Genomic DNA, 6508 nt, shown 5'->3' with positions numbered 1-6508 from the left:
AGGAAATGGCCAACACAATATAATGAACTACCACAATATAATAAGGACAACAAGTTATAGTGAATGCACGTCAAATGACCAAAGTAAACCACAAGTAAGGAGTTAGGGTTAGGGATAACCAAAGTCACGGAGACGAGGATGTATCCCGATGTTCACTTCCTTGGAGGGAAGCTAGTCACCGTTAGAGAGGTGGATGTTACCACGAAGGCACATCAACGCCACGAAGGCTCACCCTATTCTCCTTAATATATCACCACGAAGGTGATTCCCAACCACTAGTGGTAGACCTTGAGGCGGCCTCCAAACCTTCACAAACTTTCCGGGGGACAAATCACAAGTTGATTCCTCACCGGAGCACTCCTACCGCCTAGGAGTCTCCAACCTCCAAGAGTAACAAGATAAAGGGGGGAATGCTCAAGACTTGCTCAAATCACAAATTTCTTTGGTCAAAAGAGAGAGGAGGAGTTGGTGTATGCTTGGATGAAATCTCTCTCAAGAACTCTCACAAATCTCTTCGGGGTCTAGCACGAGAAGGCTCAAATCCCACCAAAAGCAACTAATGATATGGAGGGGTGGGAGAGGAGAGGAACAATGGAGGAGGTCAACAAATGAACCCTAGATCCACGGGATAGTTTCCCCCCAAATGGATTGGAGTTTTGAGGCTTGGGGAGGAGGATAGAGCTCAAAAGAATGGGGAAATCTCATATCCAAAAAGCTCCAACTCGATGGGGAAGAAGGGTGCCTTATATAGTGCCCCACCAAATATGCCCGTTACGCACAGAAAAATGCAGCCCAGAACTTCTGGGCAGGCCCGGAACTTCCGGGCCAGCTATTGGACACATATGTGCAAACTTTCTGGTTAGCCTGGAACTTGGCCCGGAACCTGCCCGGAACTTCCGGGCTCCCTTTGGACCAGATATGTGCAAACTCTCTGGTTAACCCGGAACTTCCCCCGGAACTTGCCCGAAACTTCCGGCCCCCGGAACTTCCGGCCCCCGGAACTTCCGGGCTGCCCAAAACTTTCGTCCCCGCAGAAAACAGCCAGCATACCAAAAGTAAAACATGCATAACTTTTTTCATACGAACTCCGATTTCGATGATCTTGGGCTCATTTTGAAGCTATGGAAAAAAGCCCAGGTCCTCACATAGAGAACCATCCAAGATCAACCAAAATGTAGGCTGCCAAATATGCAAAGGTGTTATCCTAGATTTGGGAAACCTATTTGGCTTTGATTTTGTTTGGTATATAGGATAGGAGTGGAATTGTGTAGAGAAGATGTTGACTTGAGCAAATCCATCACGAACCCCTTTGATCCCCTCTTAATAGTGCGGGATCCCTATAACTCAAGAATCATAAAAGAGCTATACTACATAGCTATCGAGAATCCATTCTTGAGTGTATGTGTTTCTTCGGTGGTCATCATTCCACAACACTAACGTCAAAGGAACTAATACCTTTGACTCGAGCCTTTCACTTGAGCTTGATGTTGATGTTTTTTCTTGGCTCAAGCTGAAGGCAAGACATTGGTGAAGTCTTCAAGTAGCTCCCCCATACACAATGTGGGAAGCTTTGCTTTGCATTCATCTTCACGTGTCCATCACATGATCATCTGCAAGCTTCAATCATGTAATTCTCTAGATTGCCTATCTTGAACTTGCCCTTGTAAACCATGATCATCATCACTTGATGTCATCCTCTCATGGGCACTTGAAATCTTTCTGTTTATGTAAGTCCATGAGAATCACCTAGCCCACACAGACATAGAAAACACATAGAATGGGTTAGTACACAAAGCGTAATTGACAAATTCTAACCGTACCACAAGACCTCATGTGGCACATGATTGGCGCTTGTGTGTTGACAATCTTCGATCTTCATCTTGGTCAACATTTATCTTTGCTCCATGATTAATCTTGATGCACAACTATATGTATATGGCATTCATTCCGAATCCATTCAATCTCCTTCTTACATCACCCATGGAACAAACCTTCCTATATAACTTGATGCCATAGTTTCTTCATAGGAATTGTCATTCATTATCAAGTCCCAATGCATATATTTATGTTGATGGATTACATCCATCAATTCATTCAATATTCTTCATGCATTGCAAATGGAACTTTCCTTCAAATGTATATCTCAATGCAAACACTAGTCCATTAGGATTGTCGTTTAATTACCAAAACCATGCATGGGGACTATATGCACTTTCAATATTGTTTCTTAATGGGCAAAAATAGGATCCACCCTGTCAGGGCCATATAGCGCTTATTGCGAGATGTAGGTCGGCCTGGTGGATCCTATTCCTCGTCGTCATCGGCAAGTATGGACAAACGCGCACAGGCGAAGTGATGTGAGCCGGACTGGTTTTATTGCGCCCGTTTGTGTTTTGCTCGCTCACAGTTGGTCGAAATCACTTATTAAGGGTTACCTTTTGCAAATGTCATTTCCATCTTCTCATGTTGCGCCAGGTGGTTGTGCGTCACTTGTCGCAATCTGAGAGTATTTCTGATGTGGACCAGATCATGACCAAGGCATCCGAGAGTGAGGTTAATGCTAGCACAAATGCTGAACCATTAGAGCATCCAAAGGAAGACAAGGGCAAAACCATTATCTTAGTTGGGAAGCTTCCGGTGCCTATTTTGGGAGAAATGACACATCAGATTTCCAGCTGCAACTTCCCACCTAAACCTAATTAATCCTGGAAGTCTCTAGCACTTTATAGAGGCTAGAAAAGATGGTCTTTGAAGTCAGCTTTCATTCAAAAAAATGGTGCATCATTTGAGGTGTTGAGTCAAAAGTTATGCAAGCTGTCCAGGAATTTATTACAACGTGAGACTCAACAAGTTTGCTCCTTCTACAGCTTGGGGCTCATGAATTTACCCTTTATTTTGAGTTGTTTTCACACCTAACTAGTGGGTGCTTCTAGTATAAATACTGTTGGAAATATGCCCTAGAGGCAATAATAAATTGATTATTATTATATTTCCTTGTTCATGATAATCGTTTATTATCCATGCTAGAATTGTATTGATAGGAAACTCGGATACATGTGTGGATACATAGACAACACCATGTCCCTAGTAAGCCTCTAGTTGACTAGCTCGTTAATCAATAGATGGTTACGGTTTCCTGACCATGGACATTGGATGTCGTTGATAACGGGATCACATCATTAGGAGAATGATGTGATGGACAAGACCCAATCCTAAGCCTAGCACAAGATCATGTAGTTCGTATGCTAAAGCTTTTCTAATGTCAAGTATCATTTCCTTAGACCATGAGATTGTGCAACTCCCGGATACCGTAGGAGTGCTTTGGGTGTGCCAAACGTCACAACGTAACTGGGTGGCTATAAAGGTACACTACGGGTATCTCTGAAAGTGTCTGTTGGGTTGGCACGAATCGAGATTGGGATTTTGTCACTCCGTGTAAACGGAGAGGTATCTCTGGGCCCACTCGGTAGGACATCATCATAATGTGCACAATGTGACCAAGGGGTTGATCACGGGATGATGTGTTACGGAACGAGTAAAGAGACTTGCCGGTAACGAGATTGAACAAGGTATCGGTATACCGACGTGATCTTGACGTGAGCACATGCCTTGACGTGATCTTGAAGGTGTTCAAGATGGATCAGTCAAAGAAGGAGTTCTTGCCTGAGTTGTAAGGTATGAAGTTAAGACTTAAAGCTCGACCATGGCAGAATAGAGAGAAAGGAACGAAGGTCGTCCCCTATGCTTAAGACATAGGCTCTACAGTATGCTATGCTGTGTACCGCACCTGAAGTGTGCTTTACCATGAGTCAGTCAAGGGGTACAAGAGTGATCCAAGAATGGATCACAGGACAGCGGTCAAAGTTATCCTTAGTAACTAGTGGACTAAGGAATTTTCTCAATTATGGAGGTGGTAAAAGAGTTCGTCGTAAAGGGTTACGTCGATGCAAGCTTAACACCTATCCGGATAGCTCTGAGTAGAGATACCGGATACGTATAATGGAGCAACAATTTAGAATAGCTCCAAGTAGAACAGTTATTTGGAATAGCTCCAGATAGAACGTGGTAGCTGCATCTAGGAGATGACATAGAGATTTGTAAAGCACACACGGATCTGAAAGGTTCAGACCCGTTGACTATAACCTCTCTCACAAGCATAACATGATCAAACCCAGAACTCATCGAGTGTTAATCACATGGTAAATGTGAACTAGATTATTGACTCTAGTAAACTCTTTGGGTGTTAGTCACATGGGGATGTGACCTTGAGTGTTAATCACATATCGATGTGAACTAGATTATTGACTCTAGTGCAAGTGGGAGACTGTTGGAAATATGCCCTAGAGGCAATAATAAATTGATTATTATTATATTTCCTTGTTCATGATAATCGTTTATTATCCATGCTAGAATTGTATTGATAGGAAACTCAGATGCATGTGTGGATACATAGACAACACCATGTCCCTACTAAGCCTCTAGTTGACTAGCTCGTTAATCAATAGATGGTTACGGTTTCCTGGCCATGGACATTGGATGTCGTTGATAACGGGATCACATCATTAGGAGAATGATGTGATGGACAAGACCCAATCCTAAGCCTAGCACAAGATCATGTAGTTCGTATGCTAAAGCTTTTCTAATGTCAAGTATCATTTCCTTAGACCATGAGATTGTGCAACTCCCGGATACCGTAGGAGTGCTTTGGGTGTGCCAAACGTCACAACGTAACTGGGTGACTATAAAGGTACACTACGGGTATCTCTGAAAGTGTCTGTTGGGTTGGCACGAATCGAGATTGGGATTTTGTCACTCCGTGTAAACGGAGAGGTATCTCTGGGCCCACTCGGTAGGACATCATCATAATATGCACAATGTGACCAAGGGGTTGATCACGGGATGATGTGTTACGGAACGAGTAAAGAGACTTGCCGGTAACGAGATTGAACAAGGTATCGGTATACCGACGATCGAATCTCGGGCAAGTACCATACCGCTAGACAAAGGGAATTGTATACGGGATTGATTGAGTCCTTGACATCGTGGTTCATCCGATGAGATCATCGTGGAACATGTGGGAGCCAACATGGGTATCCAGATCCCGCTGTTGGTTATTGACCGGAGAACATCTCGGTCATGACTACATGTCTCCCGAACCCGTAGGGTCTACACACTTAAGGTTCGATGACGCTAGGGTTATAAAGGAAGTTTGTATGTGGTTACCGAATGTTGTTCGGAGTTCCGGATGAGATCCTGGACGTCACGAGGAGTTCCGGAATGGTCCGGAGGTAAAGATTTATATATAGGAAGTCCTGTTTCGGCCATCGGGACAAGTTTCGGGGTCATCGGTATTGTACCGGGACCACCGGAAGGGTCCCGGGGGCCCACCGGGTGGGGCCACCTGCCCCGGGGGGCCACATGGGCTGTAGGGGGTGCGCCTTGGCCTACATGGGCCAAGGGCACCAGCCCCTAGAGGCCCATGTGCCAAGATATAGGAAAAAGGGGAGAGTCCTAAAGGGGGAAGGCACCTCCGAGGTGCCTTGGGGAGGATGGACTCCTCCCCCCCTCTTAGCCGCACCCCTTCCTTGGAGGAAGGGGCAAGGCTGCGCCTCCCCCCTCTCCCCTGCCCCTATATATAGTGGAGGGGAGGGAGGGCATCCATACCTGAGCCCTTGGCGCCTCCCTCCCTCCCGTGACACCTCCTCCTCTCCCGTAGGTGCTTGGCGAAGCCCTGCAGGATTGCCACGCTCCTCCATCACCACCATGCCGTTGTGCTGCTGCTGGATGGAGTCTTCCTCAACCTCTCCCTCTCTCCTTGTTGGATCAAGGCGTGGGAGACATCGTCAAGCTGTACGTGTGTTGAACGCGGAGGTGCCGTCCGTTCGGCACTAGGATCATCGGTGATCTGAATCACGACGAGTACGACTCCATCAACCCCGTTCACTTGAACGCTTCCGCTTAGCGATCTACAAGGGTATGTAGATGCACTCTCCTTTCTACTCATTGTTGGTCTCTCCATAGATAGATCTTGGTGTTATGTAGGAAAATTTTTGAATTTATGCTACGTTCCCCAACAGTGGCATCATGAGCTAGGTCTATTGCGTAGATTCTTTGCACGAGTAGAACACAAAGTAGTTGTGGGCGTCGATATTGTTCAATATGCCTGCCGTTACTAGTCTTATCTTGATTCGGCGGCATCGTGGGATGAAGCGGCCCGGACCAACCTTACACGTACGCTTACGTGAGACCGGTTCCACCGACAAACATGCACTAGTTGCATAAGGTGGCTGGCGGGTGTCTGTCTCTCCCACTTTAGTCGGATCGGATTCGATGAAAAGGGTCCTTATGAAGGGTAAATAGCAATTGGCATATCACGTTGTGGTTCATGCGTAGGTAAGAAACGTTCTTGCTAGAAACCCATAGAAGCCACGTAAAACATGCAAACAACAATTAGAGGACGTCTAACTTGTTTTTGCAGGGTATGCTATGTGATGTGATATGGCCAAAA

This window comes from Triticum aestivum, chromosome 1A, assembly GCF_018294505.1.
Source record: "Triticum aestivum cultivar Chinese Spring chromosome 1A, IWGSC CS RefSeq v2.1, whole genome shotgun sequence".
Taxonomy (NCBI): domain Eukaryota; kingdom Viridiplantae; phylum Streptophyta; class Magnoliopsida; order Poales; family Poaceae; genus Triticum; species Triticum aestivum.
The sequence above is the reverse complement of the archived record's forward strand: the minus strand, read 5'-3'. Positions refer to the sequence as shown.